The sequence below is a fragment of the Bombina bombina genome, unplaced genomic scaffold (assembly GCF_027579735.1).
Source record: "Bombina bombina isolate aBomBom1 unplaced genomic scaffold, aBomBom1.pri scaffold_1387, whole genome shotgun sequence".
Lineage (NCBI taxonomy): Eukaryota > Metazoa > Chordata > Amphibia > Anura > Bombinatoridae > Bombina > Bombina bombina.
Genome location: NW_026513075.1, coordinates 31,713 through 54,155, shown reverse-complemented (window position 1 = coordinate 54,155; position 22,443 = coordinate 31,713). Strand labels below are relative to the sequence as shown.

The 22,443-nt window shown below is 40.7% G+C and overlaps 1 long non-coding RNA gene across 1 annotated transcript in view; it reads left to right on the top strand.

The window, feature by feature from the left end:
- The first annotated feature begins 2,597 nt into the window (after nt 1-2,597).
- The window catches only part of LOC128644697 (uncharacterized), a 36,367-nt gene continuing 16,521 nt past the window's right edge, over nt 2,598-22,443 (top strand). The window contains exons 1-3 of the long non-coding RNA XR_008400041.1: nt 2,598-2,686; nt 3,691-3,777; nt 11,305-11,460. This is a non-coding gene — a long non-coding RNA (uncharacterized LOC128644697). The remainder of the gene's footprint in view (nt 2,687-3,690; nt 3,778-11,304; nt 11,461-22,443) is intronic.

Below are 22,443 nucleotides of genomic sequence, written 5' to 3'. Positions count from 1 at the left end.
TTTTTGCGCCTCTCTCTCCCCCTCTCTTTTGCGCTCTCTCCCCCTCTCTTTTGCGCTCTCTCCCCCTCTCTCTTTTACGCGCTCTCCCCCTCTCTCTTTTACGCGCTCTCTCCCCCCCTCTGTTTTGCGCGCTCTCTCCCCCCCCTCTCTTTTGCGCTCTCTCTCCCCCCCTCTCTTTTGCGCTCTCTCCCCCTTCTCTTTTTTGCGCTCTCTCTCTCTCCCCCCTCTCTTTTGCGCTCTCTCTCCCCCCTCTCTTTTGCGCTCTCTCCCCCGTCTCTTTTTGCGCTCTCTCTCCCCCCTCTCTTTTGCGCTCTCTCACCCTCTCTTTTGCGCTCTCTCTCTCCCCCCTCTCTTTCATGCTCTCTCACTCCCCCCCCTCTCTTTTGCACTCTCTCTCTCCCCCTCTCTTTTGCACTCTCTCTCCCCCCTCTCTTTTGCGCTCTCTCCCCCCTCTCTTTTGCGCTCTCTCTCCCCCCTCTCTTTTGCGCTCTCTCTCCCCCCCTCTCTTTTGCGCTCTCTCTCCCCCCTCTCTTTTGCGCTCTCTCTCTCCCCCCCTCTCTTTTGCGCTCTCTCTCCCCCCCCCCTCTTTTGCACTCTCTCTCTCCCCCTCTCTTTTGCGCTCTCTCTCTCCCCCCTCTCTTTTGCGCTCTCTCTCTCCCCCCTCTCTTTTGCGCTCTCTCTCTCCCCCCTCTCTTTTGCACACTCTCTCCCCCCCTCTCTTTTGCTCCCTCTCTCCCCCCTCTCTTTTGCTCCCTCTCTCCCCCCTCTCTTTTGCTCCCTCTCTCCCCCTCTCTTTTGCTCCCTTTCTCCCCCTCTCTTTTCCTCTCTCCCCCCTCTCTCCCCCCTCTTTTGCGTTCTCTCTATCCCCTCTCTTTTGGGCTCTCTCCCTCTCTCTTTTGCTCTCTCTCTCCATCCCTCTCTTTTGCTCTCTCCCCTCCCTCTTTTGCTCTCTCTCCCCTCTCTTTTGCTCTCTCTTTTGCTCTCTCTCTCCATCCCTCTCTATTGCTCTCTCTCTCTCCATCCCTCTCTATTGCTCTTTTGCTCCCTCTCTCTTTTGCTCCCTCTATCCCCCTCTCTTTTGCTCCCTCTCTCTCCCCCCCCTCTTTTGAACTCTCTCCCACCCCCTCTCTTTTGTGCTCTCTCTCTCCCCCTCTCTTTTGGGCTCTCTCCCTCCCTCTTCTGAGCTCTCTCTCTCCCCCTCTCTTTTGCTCTCTCTCTATCCCTCTCTTTTGCTCTCTCTCCCCCCTCTCTTTTGCTCTCTCTCTCCCCGCTCTCTTTTGCTCTCTCTCTCCCCCCTCTCTTTTGCTCTCTCTCTCTCCACCCTCTCTTTTGCTCTCTCTCTCGCCCCTCTCTTTTGCTCTCTCTCTCTCCCCTCTCTTTTGCTCTCTCTCTCTCCATTACTCTCTTTTGCTCTCTCTCTCCATCCCTCTCTTTTGCTCTCTCCATCCCTCGCTTTTGCTCTCTCTCTCCATCCCTCTCTTTTGCTCTCTCCCCCTCTCTATTGCTCTCTCTCCCTCTCTCTTTTTCTCTCTCTTCCCTCTATTTTGCTCTCTCTCCCCCGCTCTTCTGCTCTTCCCTATCTCTTTTTGTCTCTCCCCCTCTCTTTCTATTTCTCTCCCCTCTATCGCGCCGACCGCGCCCGGCCATACCCCCATCACCCCTGACCACGCCCATGTTCCCATCGGCCACGCCCACTTTCAATGCAACAGCATGTCAGATAAGGCCAGGTGTGTTTGTCCTCGTGCTGTCTCTACTGCGCATGACTGCTTCGGACAAACACACTTGGCCTTTAATATAATAGAGCGGTTCCCTCTGCCTCACACAGCACCCTACCCAGTACTATATATACAGATATATTATAGAGAGGTTCCCTCTGCATCACACACAGCCCCCTCCCCAGTACCTTATATACAGATATATCATATAATAGAGAAGCTCCCTCTGCCTCTCACACATAGTCCCCCTCCCCAGTACTTTATAAACAAATATATAATATAGAGCGGTTCCCTCTGCCTCACACAGCACCCTACCCCAGTACCTTATATACAGATATATCATCATATAATAGAGAAGCGCCCTCTGCCTTACACGCATCACCCAGTCCAATACTGTAACATAGATATGTAATATTAGAGAGGTTTCCTCTGCATCACATACACACACCCTTAGAAGTATCTTATATACAGATATATATTATAGAGAAATATCTTACATACAGATATATATTATAGAAAGGTTTATTATAGGTAGGTTCATCTGCCTCACACAAAGCCATCTCCCCAGTTCCTTCCTTATATAACATAGATATATATAATGAAGAGAAGCTCCCTCCCCTCTCAACTCCCAAGACTCCCTCTGACAAACACATCCGTACCTGCTGCCTCATCAGTACATACACAGTCTCACACACCCTCTTTAGTACAGTATACGCAGGTATTTACCTGTATAGAAATAGAGCTTTGATCGTGTTCACAGTTATCTGAGTGACAGTAGCAGCTAGTTCCCATCTATCTAAAGGACCCGTTATGTCATAAGTCACGTGAGTGCTGCGGCCAACGGTAAAGAGGGTACTCTACAATCCTTTGTCCTTAAGCTAATTAGGAGCGAGCTGTTATGGTTTTATTTAGGTTATTATAAGCGCTTGGGTGTCGAAATAAGTGTATAAGGTACCGCAGTGTGTAAAGAGGTACATCGGTAAAAATCGCGTTCTAAATTATTTTCCATACAGCATTATTTTACTTAAAAAAAATATTTTACCTATATCTTTATACAAGGATCTGGGTAGGAGGCTGTGTATGTGAGGCAGAGGAAACCTCTCTATAATATTATATATCTGCATATAAGGGAGTGGGCTGTTTGACAGGCACAGGGATCCTCTCTCTATATCTGTATATAAGGAACTGGGGTTAGGCTATATGTGTGATTCTGAGGGATCCTCTCTAGAATTTTATATATATGTATATAAGGCACTGGGGAAAGGTTGTGTGTGAGGCAGAGGAACCTCTTTATACTGGGGAGGGGGGGTTGTGTGTGTGAGGCAAAGGGAACCTTGTGTTACATGTTTACATACAAGTTGCTGGCGGGTGTGTTTTATAGACACATGAACATCTCTATAGTACAGTATATCTCTACATGAGGTGCTATAGGAGGGGGTAGTGCATCTGAGGCAGATGGATCTCTCTATAGGGTTAAGTGTCTGTATATAAGGTATGTGGGTGAGACAGATATAGGGGTTGTAGATGACTGGTGACATTCATAACAAAAATAAATTATTAATTAAATAAAGCTTAAATAAAAATGTTTTATGTACACAGGCACCAATGTCTGCTACACCCCCTGCAGTACATCAGCATTTTGTTTTGCAGTGTAGTGCCAATAACTAGACAATGTACTGCAAAACTAACCACAAAGCCTGATGTGCTGCAGAAGATGAAGGTATTGGTGGCAGTGAGAAAAATAAATAATAAAGGCTTAGTTATTTCCCCCCTCCCCTACATACTGCTGCCCCACTGCAGTGTAGTATAAAATGGTGTATGGACAACAAGATATTGCTTTTTAACGGGTTGTCACTAATTTTGACACATGCTCTCATAAAGGTTCACCCCTGATATATATACAAACAGTACCAATTTAATGTGTTGGGTTACGATACTAGTAACTAATAAACCACTTACATTTTTTATTACACAGATATTAGAGATTTAACCAACTGGATACCAGTAATACACACACAGTGTCGTTGGGGGGCTGTGCTCAGCTGCTGCCATACACTAACACGTGAGTACAAACATTCTCAAAATGAACGACTCGCCCCTTTGTGAATGTAGAATTTTGATTAGTTAAAAAAATTATTTTAAATTCTATTGAATCTTCTTTTCTTTCATATAGGTGGCGAGAGTCCACAAGCTGTTACGTATGGGATATACATTCCTACCAGGAGGTGGAAAAGTTTCCTAAACCTCAAAGCCTATAAATACCCCATCCACCTGACACATACCTCAGTTTAACCGTTGCCTTTTTTGAAGGTGGTTGTATCATGATGTGCTTGATTTCTTCTGTGAAAGGTGCTTCAGAGCATATTGAAGCCCAGTTCCCCTCAGAATACAGTGCTTGTCAGAGGGAAGTATAGGAAGTACTGCCTTATGACATCATGTTTTTCGCCTCACAGGAAATCTTTCATGGACTCTCTGTAAATTCGGTCGCAGGGATTAATCTTTTGCCTCCCTTTCCAGATCAACATTATACTACTATTCTATTATCTCTGCTGATATGTTTCAGTACTGGTTTGTTTGGCTGTCTGCTTTCAGTGGGCGAGTGTCTACAATCAAAAGGTAAGTATATTTTCAATACTAAAGACACTCATAACTTTGGATGGGCACTTATGTTTAAGCTTGTTATATTAATGTTTTATATACATAGGCTGACCATATTGCCGCTTTAAGAAGGGACACATATGAAAAATACATATGTCAGGGTTCTTATACAAAACATTTCTTAAAACAGCCCTGATATATGTATTTTTCATGTGTGTCCCTTTTTAAAGCGGTAATATGGTCACCCTATATATACAGCCCAGGGACAGGCATTATTTTTACTTTATGTAATAACTTTTGTTATTATTAAGGGGTTGGAAAAGTTTTTAAAGGTTCCTCTAAAAATCTATTTTATGAATCTTGATGGCATACCTTACAGATGCTTGGGACTTAGGAGCAGGCCCATTTTTGGTTGAGAACTTGGGTTATGCTTGCTTATTGGTGGCTAAATGTCAGCTACTAATAAGCAAGCACTATACATGGTGCTGAACCTAAAATGGGCTGGCTGCTAAGCTTTACATTCCTGCTTTTTAAATAAAGATAGCAAGTGAACAAAGAAAAATTGATAATAGGAGTAAATTAGAAAGTTGCTTAAAATGTCATGCTCTATCTAAATCATGAAAGAAAAAATGTGGGTTTATTATCCCTTTAAAACTATGGTTAATCTCCCTGAGATTTTTCCTGTTCCTGATGTTGTGTCTGATATGATTGCTAAGGAATGGTCTAGACCAGGTTCCTCTTTTAACCCTTCTTCAAGGTTTAAAAAATTGTATCCTCTACCTACTGCTAAACTAGAGCTTTGGGAAACTATCACTAAGATTGATGGGGCCATTTCTTTTCTAGCTAAACGTACTACTATTTCTTTGGAAGATAGTACTTCTTTCAAAGACCCTTTAGAAAGGAAACTTGAATCTTATCTTAGGAGGGCCTATTTACATACTGGTTATGTCCTTAGACCAGCCATATTTTATTTAATATGTTTATTGAGGTAAATATACAAAAGTACAGGTAAAGTAGATCCATACATAGATGATATTGTCAATACAGGTACAAACAATGCATTTAGTTGAAGTTAACTATAACAGAGTACACGTCAGGTATTACAAGAAGATCTACAAAAAAAAATAATCTAAACCTCTATTTTTTTCTTATTTTTTATAACAGTGATGATTGCTAAAGGTTTCATATATGCAAACAGTATAAGAAGCATCAGCATTCTCTAGAATAAAAAAAAAAAATCTAGTTCACACTGTACACGATAACTTATAGGATCTATTAATACAATAAAACGGTGAGTTTAACCTTTTCACGCCGTTATGCTGTTGTATTCCGTCACAACGGCACTGGGCTTTAAAGCCGTTATGACGGAATACAACGTCATAGCTAACGGCTGTCCTGAAGCCTACTGCGCTTGCAGGATTTAATCGCGGTCTGGAAGGCGTTCCTAGAGTCATAGGGACGCCCCCCCAGACCCGATCCCATAATTGAAATCTCACGATCGTTTGCACGATTGAGTGATTTCAATTTGTCTACATCGGAACGCTGTTCCGATGTAGACTTTTTAGCCCATTCACGAAAGGGTTAATATGTATTGGAATATTTTAGAGTAGAAAGGGTGAGGGAAAGTTGAGTGGGTTTTTAAATCAAAATTTAAGGGATAAATCCAAATTATTTCTTATTATTTTAAACCCTTAAATTCCAGAACCTGAAGCAGTAGTATACATCAGAATGTACAGAGAGATGGAAAAAGATTTGCAGCACAAAGAAAAAACTGCAGGCTGCTGGACTAGTTAAATACTTCCAACCCACTTTTATAAATATTCATAGATTGACAGAAAAAGGTTCAAATATTGTCAAATATCACAGGCATACTCATTTACGCTAAATAACTTTATTGGGAGAAAAAATAAAAGTCCAGCAGGACTGGTACGCATGCACACACACACATACTGTTAAAACTTGCTGAAACTCAGATAATGAAATTATCTAGAATGCACTGATTATATTGTAATTTATTACTCACAAGAGATACATATAATATATGTGTGTCTGTTCAAATAATTGACTCTTGGAGTTACCCAAATTAATGTAGGCAGAAAAAATGAAATGTCTGATTTGTTTGTTAGCCTTCACAAAAAGCACCACAGCATTGCAAGCAAATCAAATGTATGCATTCGTGTACTTGGATATAAGTTTGTTAATTAGTTTCAAGGGCACGACGTATAAATATACTGGTAGTTCAATCTTATGCAAAACGATTATAGTTACAATGTAGTTTGGCTTTTAGTTTAAAATGTTGCAATTTAACTCTCATATGAGAGAGGTCCTAAGTGGTTGTTAGCAAATACCGTTAATAGTCATAAGGTGTGGTATATGCCTTTAAGGCTAATAAAATAAGTAGCTGTGTGTTTACAGGTTTGCACCAATTGTGTCTCCACTGTTGTTTAAAACCAAAATAGGGTTGTTATCATCAAAATTGTTTATCTATTGTTGCAAAGATTGTAGTTATTATAATAACAAATTCTGACTCACAAATATGAACCAGTGATACTGTATCTATATATTAGCAACCGATATAAATGATATATTGATTTAACCCCTACAAAGGTTTGTTTTTGTAAGAAAATACTTTGTTTTATGCAAAAGGAAAAAACCACAGCATTAGGTAATTTAAATCTCTATATACCGCTTATACCTTAGAGTATTAACTCTTTCAAAGAAAAAGGTAAGGGTAGGCTCCTAAAAACAACTCCTATTATCTAGGAGGTCAACAAGTTGGCAAAATAAAAATAGTAATCATACTAAACTACAGAAAGGTCTCTTCTATAGCGGAGACCTGATTAACGTTTAACTGCCACTGTTTATCTGGATCATAATTTAAGTGCTATTCAAAAAATTAACTCTTGGTATAATATACACACATATATATATAAACAGCAAAAATATAACAAAATTTGCCCATTCCTTAGTCCCTCTAGTGTTCAAATATTTAATACAGCAGTATTAAAAACTAACTAAAATGTAGGATTTAACCCCTCTATCCCCCTTATGCAGCACATGGCACACATAGGGATGCATTAAAATTATGGAATTGTTGTTAGGAAGCCTAATAGGGCTTTATACACATAATAGTATTTTTTGGAAAGCATCGTTTATGCTGTGTATGTGTGCACTTTTCCTTATCTAAATATATAACAGGAACAGTTTATGTTATATTTTTGCTGTTTATATATATATATGTGTATATTATACCAAGTGCTGAATATTAAGGTGTTGACATCCAGAATATGGGCAGATACAAAATTTGCAGGTGGAGGTGTGTTTTACCCACGTAGTATAAGTTTTAACCTATCACAGGTGATCCTTTTCTTTAAATTAAAGTTAGTGCCTAAGCCCTTCAGCTACGACTACGGCACTAGCCGAAACGCGTCAGCATCAGGGTACGTGGGTAACCACTACTCCACCTTTGCCCTAAGGGTTTGCAGCTTTTTCCTGTTGTCTCTTACATACCTTTAATAAAGGACGTTTTTCAGTTGAAAATATCCGGTGCCTCTGTTTGCCTTATTTGCTGATTTCCTTGGATATGATCAAGGCACAGATATCAACTCAGCAGCAATAGTTTCCCCTGCATCGCATTGGATCTCCGGATTTCGAGGCTGTGGACTCTCCTGAACCTGTCTGGCTCACCCGCCCCCAATTGTGACGTCACACATTCCCGGACTGGGCTGAGTACACGCTGGCGTGCTGTAGGGATCCACTTCACCGCTCGCCTTCTATGCCATTGTAAACACACAGAGCTGTTACGGGAGAGGATTTTGAGCACTTGACACTACAAGGTGAGTCCCCAGGATCAGCAGTTGTTTACCAGCAAATGTACTGTAATGCATGTGTGTATGGAAGCATCACTTTACAACAAGTGTTTATAAGGGTCGGTTTGACAGGAGAGAGTACTTCATACAGGGGTTAAACTTGTGGAAGATACCGTCTATACTTCAGTGGCTGGTCGACAGGTGCTGCATAATTTTTGTGGCGTGCAAAGTATAATAGTATACTATGTTGGGTTGCATAGCTTTAGCTGTAAAAAAAAATGTACTCAATAAGATGTACATACTATCTAATGACTTTAATAGCAAATACATATACTGGGAACCAGATTCTGTAAACATATGACTCAACAGTAGAAATATATATATATATATATATATATATATATATATATGCTCTATAAAAGCAGTTAAACTACTAAGCAACCTTGGAGCTAAAGGGATATATTGACTGCTTGGCATCCGCAAAGTATAGTTATATAGCTGTTCAGGAGAGACTCAGATCGATAGATCTTCATAGAAAGACAGCCAAAGGAGCCAGCTCTATTGTGGAATTCATAATGACTCAAGATGTTCCTCAAAGCTGGAAGTGAAGAGAGAGCAGATGATGGGCCACACATAACTGATAGCCAAGAATCTCTTGAAAACAGGGCATAGGTGCTGGATAGGATCCTCGTTGGTGCGGAAATGAAAGCCCCAGTCGCCTGAATCACCCCTGGAAAGGATTGAGAAGTCGTAAGGGGACCATTCCAAACCTGAGTTGTTAGATCGCTGCTCCGCTGTTTAGACTGCAAATTTAAATGCAGACCTCCTGGGTCCCTTTGAGGTCCCGGCGTAAAGAGTAGTGAGCGCTGGGGCCCCAAAGCGCCACCACCCTGGCATTCTACCGGAGCCCGGTCGGAAGGGATAGCAGGTGTAGTAATCTGGGCGTCCTCCTGAACGGATGTTATGTATAAAGTTTCAGCTAGTGCAGCATTAATCTATCAAGTAGGTAGCGCAGCTCTTTGATGATTGACAGAGTAAGTCGCCATTATTATTTTGCAGGCTCACCGGTATGGTTGTACCTTGGACAAAGGGAAAGCCTCCTCCTTTCTATAACTTTATAATTCTTTGTCTGCTGGTTGCTCCAGAATGAGCATATTTACTTAGGTAACAGTAGATTGGTTTCAGCAGGGCCTGTGGTAGTATATAAAAATTGCCACACTATTTCTCCAAGATGGCACCTGCAAAACTCTGCGAACCAAGCAAAGACCAACCGTAGTCTCAAAGTAAACTGGAAACACTTTACACGGTTCCACTCAAGAACATAATGGTCACATGTATTTGCGCTGTAACTGTGAACATTTATCCCTTATAATTTGAAGGAATAGCGATATGTTTGTCTCTTGTAGATGAGGAGCAACTCAATCATGCGACCGCGGCCCCCAAAGGTTGTTTTTTTCTAACTCATTTTCCAAAACATCCTATAAAAGCCAAGGCTTTTTTTAAATGGTATGTGTGAGGTGGGTGCGTTATAGGCTTTGAGGTTTGGGAAACTTTGCCTCCTCCTGGTAGGAATGTGTATCCCATACGTAACAGCTCGTGGACTCTCATCACCATGAAATAAATTAATTTATCAGTTAAGTTCTTACATAAATTATGTTTTGTTTTTTAAAAAGGTGAATTGATGCTAAATGTGTTCTATATTATGTGTTTGAAATGTTAAAGGGACAGTTTACCTAGAACAAGAATACATTTTAAACTAATTTGCAGACATAGTTGATTATGTTGGTGCTGGGCAAAAAGTATATATCACTTCCTATGTTCATAAATATTTATTTTTTTATTTTTTTTAAACTCAGTTTTTTACAATCTTTTCCATACCCCAAACAGTATCTTCTGGCCGCACGGCTACTCTGTTTATCTCCCTGCAGCACATCACACCTCCCGCGGTGACGTCACTGCTATTGTGAACACGGGCCAGTGCTCAGAAAATGCACATCTGTGTTCAGCGGTGCACAGTTTTTTTCAGTGCTTGTGGCAGAGTTAATAAATGTATAAACAAAAGAAGACAAGTGGGAAAATTATACATATAATATACCAGGAGCTCTTGTGTGCAATCACGGAGGCAAATACATTTCACAGCCTGCAGTACTGATTCACTTTATTCTCCTGCAGTGAGTAAAATTTATGTTGGTGGGCGGAGCTGTGCTGGGCTGAATATACTATCTGTTATGTGCAGTCCTCCCTGTCCCATGTGTTAGGTGCAAGTTGGCTAGTTAACCCATGTGATGCTGTGGTCCTTGCAGAGAGAGGCCGACAAGCAAAAAGTGCACTAGCCATAGTAAAGATAGACACATGCTGCAGCAAGACCAGAGATCAGCCCTGACAGGAGCTCAACAGGCAGCAGTGTAAGTCAGAGTGCTCAAACGGCAGCTGTACAGGCAGTGTCCCTGCAAATAATATGCATTTGGAGCTGAGCTCAGCAGGCAGCAGTGCCATATACCTACCCCACAGCTGCAGTGCAAAGTATGCTGCCGTTCAAGGCACATTTACATATTTGATCTGATTGGAGAGGGGGCGTGTTAGCTATGCTATTAGCTCAGCCTTTTCCTTATCAAGTGCCTGAGTCACAGTGCTTACATATAGGATTAAGAACTATATAAAATTTATAAAAGTCATTTATTTTTAAAAATATACTCTATGTGCTGTTAGCTTATTGGATGCTTTATATTTTGGATAGGACAAATATGTCTGTTGACTATACTGGCCCTTTAAGGAAATAATGACTCCTATACGGTTTGTCATGCACGTTCAAAAAAAAAAAACCTAATTTGTATGGTTTACTCACAAAAGACTGGATTGGAATTGATGCTTAAATACAAAGATATACAAATTATTAGAAACTGCTTCAGCACAGGGTATAATTAGTGACATAAAATATGTGTTGTTAGAACAGTTTATTTATGTATTGATTTATTTTTTGATAATCATTGTTTACTGTTGGATAAATCAGTTGTATTCATTTTAATTTCTTTGTGACCAAGCAGAGTGAATTCTCAATCCTGGACAGTTTGTAAAGCGCATATACTAGTGTTGTGGAACTATAATTCACACTTTCCCCCTATGACAATGATCTGTATGTGAGACAATCTCTCTCTCTCTCTCTCTCTCTCTCGTGTGTTTAGGCTGCTGTTACTGTGAAGATCACGTACAATACACATCACTGCATTTGCCAGTAAAGGAGAAACATTATAAGAATATCTGACAAATTCAGTTGCTGAACAAAACAATGTCTGACAAGACCGAGAACCAAACCTCAGACTGTTCTGATGCACACGGAGGTAAGCAGGACGTCACATGCATGTCACCTGTTTTTTTCATCAGAATGGGATAATATTTACAGTAATTAACCAGAAACCTCAGTGATCTGATCACCATAAAGGGAACAGTCAGTAGTGAGCTGGTGATGTTCAGCTGTTACTCCTAAGCAGAATATAAAAACCTTTAACACACCCTAAGAAAATCTACTTTATTATCCATTAAATATGCAGCAGACATGACAATGTGGGAATCTAACATGTTTCATTTGTCACTGGTGCTTCCTCATAGACTAAATCCTTCCTTGCCACCAGGTTCCGTAAATACCATTAAATTATCTTAACCCCTTATACACCAGATAAACATAGATCCAATAAAAGTACTCAGTAGCAAGTAGGCTTAAAGGGTAAAAGGCAAGGGTAAACATGCAATGTAATTCAATTTAACAGGAGTAACAAATATCACATACAATAATGTCTCATAATTTTGTAATAAAATATTTACACACATAACATGTATCAGACACAGCTAATATGTATAAAAGATCAAAATATGATGACAACACACGTGACTATAACAATATATTCTGTTGGTTCTAACGTATTCCATAAAATAGCTAATGTCCCATTTCTGTTTTAAACCAAGAGGTTTTTAATTTAAATATCCAAAAGTTCTTTCTTTTCCAACAATCTCTACCTATTACCTCCTCTAGGTGACACTCCATCAATGGTTTTCATTGCACAATATTTGTAAAGTTCCACTGCAGAATTTTAAGTATGGGCCTCGCTAGTAGTTTTCAAAAACATATTGGGCAAAATTACAAGTGGTCAGACTCAGAGGTCAGACCTCTGGTTAATGTTAAACCCCCAATTGCCCCCAAAATTTAATGTAGTGTGCATTATTAAATCTTTTTTTAAGGGGTTAAAAGTGTGTGGGGTGTTATATAAAAAAAAAAAAAAAGGCACCAAAAAGTGCCTTTACATTGTGGTCTATGGGAACTGTGTGCTCCCTGTAAATATATATGTATATGAATATATACATATGTGTAAATACACACATTAATATTCATATATATTAATATTTGCTGTCCATTGCTGAGTGACTTAACCCCTTCGCTGCGCTAGTTCTCATGCCGTGTTTCACAGCATGAGAACAAGGCTCCCATTGGAACTTAGAGAAGTGCGCTCTATTGAGCGCAAAACTTCCTAGCAATGCAAGCTCACGTTCGCATTGTGCTGCACTTGAAATACCAGCGCACAATTGTGTGCGCTGGTATTACGAGTGGAGCGCAAATATCGAGCAATGTAATCTGGCCCATTGTTGGTGGCAAAGTTGATATTCCAAAAAATATACTATGAAAGAAGACTTTCTTTTTTTTTGGTTGTCAAATTTTAATTAATGTATTCAGTGTTACAGAAATAATATAAAGTCAAAAGAAAATACATTCGAGATAGTTAGTTGTATGATACAAGTTATATAGGGTGCAAATTACATCATTAGGCCGTGTTCCATTGAGTTAGTATTAGCTTTTCAGTTCAAAGGTAAATAAGAATACTATTGTACATTATTTTTATTTCTTAAATAATATAGCAGAAAGGGGGGATGTGAATCAAGTGAGGTGGGGAAAAGTGGGTATAATAAAATACTTTATCCATTTGGATAGTGAGGAGGAGTAGGGGAGGAGGGAGTCAATAAACAAATAGGGGTAATTTTGGGATTGGTAATGGTACCTGCCACCCGCCACAGATTCCGGGTTACTTTAGAGTTTGAAGCCGCTCCACAGGCCCAGCATCTCCTGATAGTATTCTAATTTGTCTGTTTGTAAGTAACGATAGCGTTCTAGTTGTAGTAAGTCAGAAGTTTGTGAATGCCACTCTTGTAAAGAAGAGGGAGTGCTGGATTTCCATTATTTAGGAATCAATTTTTTGGCACTATTGATCATTATGTTTTGATGTTGTTTTACAGTTTAGGTATTTCCAAAAATAGGAGTGTGTGAATACTCAGTGTTATTGTGGTGTCGAGAACTGTGGACATGGAGTTGAATACTTCTTTCCAGAAATGTGGTGCATGGAGCCTCTTTGACAACAGCCACCCCAAAATTTAATGTGTGGGATGGTGTTATGTAGCCTGGAGGGGGTTAGGTACCAGCAGCTTAAGAATTTGAAATTAACTTCTTGTATGGTAGCGGATGCTGAAGCTTTGGTCGCTGTTTGAAAAGACCTTTGCCATAGTTTAAGTTCAGGTTCCGTGCCTATTTCTGTACACCAGGCCCATACATATGAAGGTAGTGTCTGCTCGTCTGGGGTTAGGAGTATTTTATACGGAATGGAAACAGTGTGTCTTGGTGGTGTTGGTTGAGTACATAATCTTTCAAAGGGAGTAAGATCATGATGCAATTTGGATTAATGTTTATGTGTTAAAATGAAATGTATGAGCTATGATCTGGATAACCAGTTGGGGAAGAGAATTTTTCTTCTGTTATGTGTGATCAGTCCACGGGTCATCATTACTTCTGGGATATAACTCCTCCCCAACAGGAAATGCAAGAGGATTCACCCAGCAGAGCTGCATATAGCTCCTCCCCTCTACGTCAGTCCCAGTCATTCTCTTGCACCCAACGACTAGATAGGATGTGTGAGAGGACTATGGTGATTATACTTAGTTTTTATGACTTCAATCAAAAGTTTGTTATTTTAAAATAGCACCGGAGCGTGTTATTACTACTCTGGCAGAGTTTGAGGAAGAATCTGTCAGAGTTTTTTACTATGATTTTAACCGGAGTAGTTAAGATCATATTGCTGTTCTCGGCCATCTGAGGGAGGTAAAGGCTTCAGATCAGGGGACAGCGGGCAGATGAATCTGCATTGAGGTATGTAGCAGTTTTTATTTTCTGAATGGAATTGATGAAAAAATCCTGCCATACCGTTAAAATGACATGTATGTATACACTTCAGTATTCTGGGGATGGTATTTCACCGGAACTACTCTGTTAAAGGTCACTAATCCTTTTTAATAACTATTTATCATGTTAAACGTTTTTGCTGGAATGTAGAATCGTTTACATTGCTGAGGTACTGTGTGAATAAATATTTGGGCATTATTTTCCACTTGGCAGTTTTTTTGCTTTAATTGTGACAGTTTCGTTTCTCTTCACTGCTGTGTGGGAGAGGGAGGGGCCGTTTTTGGCGCTCTTTGCTACGCATCAAAAAATACCAGTCAGTTACTTTTATATTTCCTGCATGATCCGGTTCATCTCTGATAGATCTCAGGGGTCCTCAAACTTCTTTGAAGGGAGGTAAATTCTCTCAGCAGAGCTGTGAGAATTCTTATAGTGACTGTGAATAAAAACGTTGCTTTGTATTTTTTATGTCAAATTTAATTATTGTTATTTTACTAATGGGAACAAACCTTTGCTAAAAGTTTTGTTGTTTTAAAGTTTGATGCTATAACTGTTTTTCAGTTCATTATTTCAACTGTCATTTAATCGTTAGTACCTCTTTGAGGCACAGTACGTTTTTTGCTAAAAAAGATTATAACCAAGTTGTAAGTTTTTTGCTAGTGTGTTAAACATGTCTGACTCAGAGGAAGATATCTGTGTCATTTGTTCCAATGCCAAGGTGGAGCCCAATAGAAATTTATGTACTAACTGTATTGATGCTACTTTAAATAAAAGTCAATCTGTACAATGTGAACAAATTTCACCAAACAGCGAGGGGAGAGTTATGCCGACTAACTCGCCTCACGCGGCAGTACCTGCATCTCCCGCCCGGGAGGTGCGTGATATTTTGGCGCCTAGTACATCTGGGCGGCCATTACAGATAACATTACAAGATATGGCTACTGTTATGACTGAAGTTTTGTCTAAATTACCAGAACTAAGAGGCAAGCGTGATCACTCTGGGGTGAGAACAGAGTGCGCTGACAATGCTAGGGCCATGTCTGATACTGCGTCACAGCTCGCAGAGCATGAGGACGGAGAGCTTCATTCTGTGGGTGACGGTTCTGATCCAAACAGATTGGACTCAGATATTTCAAATTTTAAATTTAAATTGGAGAACCTCCGTGTATTACTAGGGGAGGTCTTAGCAGCTCTCAACGATTGTAACACCGTTGCAATACCAGAGAAACTGTGTAGGTTGGATAAATACTTTGCGGTACCGGCGAGTACTGACGTTTTTCCTATACCTAAGAGACTAACTGAAATTGTTACTAAGGAGTGGGATAGACCCGGTGTGCCGTTCTCACCCCCTCCAATATTTAGAAAGATGTTTCCAATAGACGCCACCACTCGGGACTTATGGCAAACGGTCCCCAAGGTGGAGGGAGCAGTTTCTACTTTAGCTAAGCGTACCACTATCCCGGTGGAGGATAGCTGTGCTTTCTCAGATCCAATGGATAAAAAATTAGAGGGTTACCTTAAGAAAATGTTTGTTCAACAAGGTTTTATATTACAACCCCTTGCATGTATCGCGCCGATTACGGCTGCGGCAGCATTTTGGATTGAGTCGCTTGAAGAGAACCTTAGTTCATCTACGCTAGACGACATTACGGACAGGCTTAGAGTCCTTAAACTAGCTAATTCCTTCATTTCGGAGGCCGTAGTACATTTAACCAAACTTACGGCTAAGAACTCAGGATTCGCCATACAGGCACGTAGGGCGCTGTGGCTAAAATCCTGGTCAGCTGATGTTACTTCTAAGTCCAAATTACTTAATATACCTTTCAAGGGGCAGTCTTTATTTGGGCCCGGTTTGAAAGAGATTATCGCTGACATTACAGGAGGTAAGGGCCACGCCCTACCTCAAGACAAAGCCAAAGCTAAGGCTAGACAGTCTAATTTTCGTCCCTTTCGGAACTTCAAAACAGGAGCAACATCAACCTCCACTGCACCAAAACAGGAAGGAGCTGTTGCTCGTTACAGGCAAGGCTGGAAGCCTAACCAGTCCTGGAACAAGAGCAAGCAGGCCAGGAAACCTGCTGCTGCCCCAAAGACAGCATGAACCGAGAGCCCCCGATCCGGGACCGGATCTAGTGGGGGGCAGACTCTCTCTCTTCGCCCAGGCCTGGGCAAGAGATGTTCAGGATCCCTGGGCACTAGAGATCATATCTCAGGGATACCTTCTAGACTTCAAATTATCTCCCCCAAGAGGGAGATTTCATCTGTCAAGGTTGTCAACAAACCAGATAAAGAAAGAAGCGTTTCTACGCTGCGTACAAGATCTGTTAATAATGGGAGTGATCCATCCGGTTCCGCGGTCGGAACGAGGACAAGGGTTCTACTCAAACCTGTTTGTGGTTCCCAAAAAAGAGGGAACTTTCAGGCCAATCTTAGATTTAAAGATTCTAAACAAATTCCTAAGAGTTCCATCGTTCAAAATGGAAACTATTCGGACAATCTTACCCATGATCCAAGAGGGTCAGTACATGACCACAGTGGATTTAAAGGATGCTTACCTTCACATACCGATCCACAAAGATCATCACCGGTATCTAAGGTTTGCCTTCTTAGACAGGCACTACCAGTTTGTAGCTCTTCCATTCGGATTGGCTACGGCTCCAAGAATCTTCACAAAGGTTCTGGGTGCCCTTCTGGCGGTACTAAGACCGCGAGGGATTTCGGTAGCTCCATACCTAGACGACATTCTAATACAAGCTTCAAGCTTTCAAACTGCCAAGTCTCATACAGAGTTAGTTCTGGCATTTCTAAGGTCGCATGGATGGAAAGTGAACGAAAAGAAGAGTTCTCTTTTTCCTCTCACAAGAGTTCCATTCTTGGGGACTCTTATAGATTCTGTAGAAATGAAGATTTACCTGACAGAGGACAGGTTAACAAAGCTTCAAAATGCATGCCGTGTCCTTCATTCCATTCAACACCCGTCAGTAGCTCAATGCATGGAGGTGATCGGCTTAATGGTAGCGGCAATGGACATAGTACCTTTTGCACGCCTACACCTCAGACCTCTGCAATTATGCATGCTAAGTCAGTGGAATGGGGATTACTCAGATTTGTCCCCTACTCTGAATCTGAATCAAGAGACCAGAAATTCTCTTCTATGGTGGCTTCATCGGCCACACCTGTCCAGGGGGATGCCATTCAGCAGGCCAGACTGGACAATTGTAACAACAGACGCCAGCCTACTAGGTTGGGGCGCTGTCTGGAATTCTCTGAAGGCTCAGGGACTATGGAATCAGGAGGAGAGTCTCCTTCCAATAAACATTCTGGAATTGAGGGCAGTTCTCAATGCCCTTCTAGCTTGGCCCCAATTAACAACTCGGGGGTTCATCAGGTTTCAGTCGGACAACATCACGACTGTAGCTTACATCAACCATCAGGGAGGGACAAGAAGCTCCCTAGCAATGGTGGAAGTATCAAAGATAATTCGCTGGGCAGAGTCTCACTCTTGCCACCTGTCAGCAATCCACATCCCGGGAGTGGAGAACTGGGAGGCGGATGTCTTGAGTCGCCAGACTTTTCATCCGGGGGAGTGGGAACTTCATCCGGAGGTCTTTGCCCAAATACTTCGACGTTGGGGCAAACCAGAGATAGATCTCATGGCGTCTCGCCAGAACGCCAAACTTCCTCGCTACGGGTCCAGATCCAGGGATCCGGGAGCGGTTCTGATAGATGCTTTGACAGCACCTTGGAACTTCGGGATGGCTTATGTGTTTCCACCCTTTCCGCTGCTTCCTCGATTGATTGCCAAAATCAAGCAGGAGAGAGCATCAGTGATTCTAATAGCGCCTGCATGGCCACGCAGGACTTGGTATGCAGATCTAGTGGACATGTCATCCTGTCCGCCTTGGTCTCTACCTCTAAGACAGGACCTTCTGATACAGGGTCCATTCAAACATCAAAATCTAACTTCTCTGAAGCTGACTGCTTGGAAATTGAACGTTTGATTTTATCAAAACGTGGTTTTTCTGAGTCGGTTATTGATACCCTGATACAGGCTAGGAAGCCTGTTACCAGAAAGATTTACCATAAAATATGGCGTAAATACCTATACTGGTGCGAATCCAAACATTACTCCTGGAGTAAGGTTAGGATCTCTAGGATATTGTCTTTTCTACAAGAAGGGTTAGAAAAGGGTTTATCAGCTAGTTCATTAAAGGGACAGATTTCAGCTCTGTCCATCTTGTTACACAGGCGTCTGTCAGAAAATCCAGACGTCCAGGCTTTTTGTCAGGCTTTGGCTAGGATCAAGCCTGTGTTTAAAGCTGTTGCTCCGCCATGGAGTTTAAACTTAGTTCTTAACGTTTTACAGGGTGTTCCATTTGAACCCCTTCATTCCATTGACATAAAATTGTTATCTTGGAAAGTTCTGTTTTTAATGGCTATTTCCTCGGCTCGAAGAGTCTCTGAGTTATCAGCCTTACATTGTGATTCTCCTTATCTGATTTTTCACTCAGACAAGGTAGTTCTGCGTACTAAACCTGGGTTCTTACCTAAGGTGGTCACTAACAGGAATATCAATCAAGAGATTGTTGTTCCATCCTTGTGTCCAAATCCTTCTTCAAAGAAGGAACGTCTTCTACACAATCTGGATGTAGTTCGTGCCCTCAAGTTCTACTTGCAGGCAACTAAAGATTTTCGCCAAACTTCTTCCCTGTTTGTCGTTTATTCTGGACAGAGGAGAGGTCAAAAAGCTTCTGCTACCTCTCTCTCTTTTTGGCTTCGTAGCATAATACGTTTAGCCTATGAGACTGCTGGTCAGCAGCCTCCTGAAAGAATTACAGCTCACTCCACTAGAGCTGTGGCTTCCACTTGGGCCTTTAAGAATGAGGCCTCTGTTGAACAGATTTGCAAGGCTGCAACTTGGTCTTCGCTTCATACTTTTTCCAAATTTTACAAATTTGACACTTTTGCTTCTTCGGAGGCTATTTTTGGGAGAAAGGTTCTTCAGGCAGTGGTTCCTTCTATATAATGAGCCTGCCTATCCCTCCCGTCATCCGTGTACTTTTGCTTTGGTATTGGTATCCCAGAAGTAATGATGACCCGTGGACTGATCACACATAACAGAAGAAAACATAATTTATGCTTACCTGATAAATTCCTTTCTTCTGTTGTGTGATCAGTCCACGGCCCGCCCTGTTTTAAGGCAGGTAAATATCTTTTAAATTATACTCCAGTCACCACTTCACCCTTGGTTATTCCTTTCTCGTTGATTCTTGGTCGAATGACTGGGACTGACGTAGAGGGGAGGAGCTATATGCAGCTCTGCTGGGTGAATCCTCTTGCATTTCCTGTTGGGGAGGAGTTATATCCCAGAAGTAATGATGACCCGTGGACTGATCACACAACAGAAGAAAGGAATTTATCAGGTAAGCATAAATTATGTTTTTTCCATAATTGCAATTTTGCTAAGGGCATTACGTTCCCTTGTTCAATTGCAAAATGCAATGTTCCACCCCCAAGGCTGTATTTGGGTCTGTGTGAGATGTGTGCACTATTTAAAGGTAAATCTGGATTTTTTCTGATAGGGAGAAGCGGTGAGTAGATAGATGAAATGTTGGGATTTGTGGCTATCATTTTGTCCCATTCCTTGAAAGTTTCTGATATAGTTGGGTAATGAAATATTGTATCTGGTGGCTTTCTTGGTTCAGTCCAGGTTAATGTTGATATGTTACCCTTTCTTAGTATGAAATTGTCAAGTTGAACCAAGGCCTTTTGTTCTGAGTTGTGTCTCCAATCTATTATCTGTTGTAAAGAAATTGCTCTTTTATAAAGCGCCAAGTTGGGGACTCCCAAACCCCCTCTCCCCCTGGGCAAGCACATAGTCTGTCTCCTCACTCTGTTTCTTTTTCCCCGCCCTATGAAGCTATCTATAAGAGTTTGTAGTTGTGGGATGAATCTTATGGGCAGGGGAATAGGCAAGGTTTGGAATAGGTATAATATCCATGGTAAGACATTTCATTTTGATGATGCCTATTCTATTTAGTTACCAATAACAGGGGGTAGTGTTTAAGCGCTAATCTGTAAGACCTATATAGAAAACACACAAACAAGTAGGTATATCTCCTTAAATACCTATAGACTACGAGGGGTTATTTAACTTAAATCTATTATTAGATATAAGAAAAGATTATTGTGGCGCCACCCAGTGGCTAAATCTATATAGGTTTAACTGAGATAACAAATAAATGGATACGACTGGGATATTAGTACCCAAAATACACAAAGTGAGGATAATCTGATCTTTTATATCAAGTGCTATGACTGGGTGCTAAAACAGGGAATAGGTATAAATGAATGATAAAACAGGGAAGAGTTTATATAATAACCTATTTAATAAAAATGCAGTATCATATAAACTCGATGCTAGTTCAGTTAAAAAAATTATTTTATGTTCTGTATTAAAACGTTTAAACATAAATCAATAAAACATTACAATATCCACATGCACAATAAAAAAACAATATAAAACAATGTTGCAGATAGCCGCAATAGCGGTGATACAGTTACCCTTTTCTCATTCGAGGTAACTTTGTTCATTCAATTTGAGAGTCCAACAGATGAAAATGGCAAATTTCTTTCTCCGATTTTTACCATAAACTTGGTGCTGATAGATGGATGATGGTGTCCTTGTGAAGCTTTCTCGTCCTTTTTCCTTGACATGCTTTTTCGTCAACTCGGAGGTATTCCGGTTCTTTTTCTTTTCTCGCTGCTTTCAAACAAATTGCGGGCAAACTACGGATTGCTAGATGGATCAAATCTCAGGGTAACGCGTTTTGGCTGGAGTTTGAGAGAGACGTACAAAGTGGTAAAATAGATACAACTCTTTATCGGAAACCTATTACATCAAATGCATTTTTACACGCACGTAGCAACCACCCACCACATACGGGTTTTGGGATTGCTAAAGGGCAGTTTATCCATATTAAACGGAACTGCTCAAGTAATTCGGACTTTGAGAAAGAGAGTATGATACTTAAGAACCAGCTGAGGGAAAGAGGCTACAAAAATAAAGTAATTAACAGGGCTTATTTAGAAGTCACCAGAATACCAAGAAAAGATATATTACAGTCTGACCAAGATAGGGAAGAACGTATAAAGTTTGGCCTAAATAAACCAGTTTTTATAACTGCATATAGTCCCCAGTATAAGGCTATATGTGATATAGTTAATAAACATCTTCCTATCTTGACAGCAGAAGATAGTTTGAAAAGTTATGCCTCACAAGGGTGTACTTTTGTTGCTAAAAGGGGCTGTACTCTGGGCAATGCCCTCTCTCCTAGCATGCTCCAAGTAGATAACAAAACATATAGTAGTTGGCTTCATGTCAACGGTCACTATAAGTGTCACTACAGTGAATGCATAGCATGCAGCTATGCTAAAACTACTTTTCAGTCCAAAGTGACCCAGAGAATGTATAATTTACTTGACCTTACCAATTGTAGAACTACTCACATAGTGTATCTTGTTGAATGTTCTCTGTGTGACAAACAGTATGTTGGGTGCTCAACGAGGGAGGCAAGGGCACGTATTAGAGAGCATCTAAAAAATATTGAACAAAATAACGATTGCTCAGGTTTAGCACAACATTTTATTCAGATACACAATCAAAATGTTAGAAGCTTCAAATGGCAGATTATTGAATATATTAGACCTTCATCAAGAGGAGGAGACAGGGCAAACAGATTGCTATATAGAGAAGCCTTCTGGATCTTCCAATTAAAAACTAGGAGACCAGGAGGGCTCAATATTGATGGTGACATCATAAATTTTTGGCAACAACAATGATTTTGCCAAATTCGTGTATTCCTCCCCTCTTTTTTCCAAATATAGCATGTTTTCAACCTACTATACCTTTTACTATCTTGTTTAAATATAGTGAATGCTCTGATATATCTCTCCATTCTTTCCAAACATAGTATATTTTTCAACTTACTATATATATATTTTAATATCCTGTTTAAATATAGTGAATGCTCTGCTATGTCTCTAAAAGGCCTCCTTTTTAACAAGGGGCTATATGCAATGTAATGAAAGGTTGGTTTAAAATTGA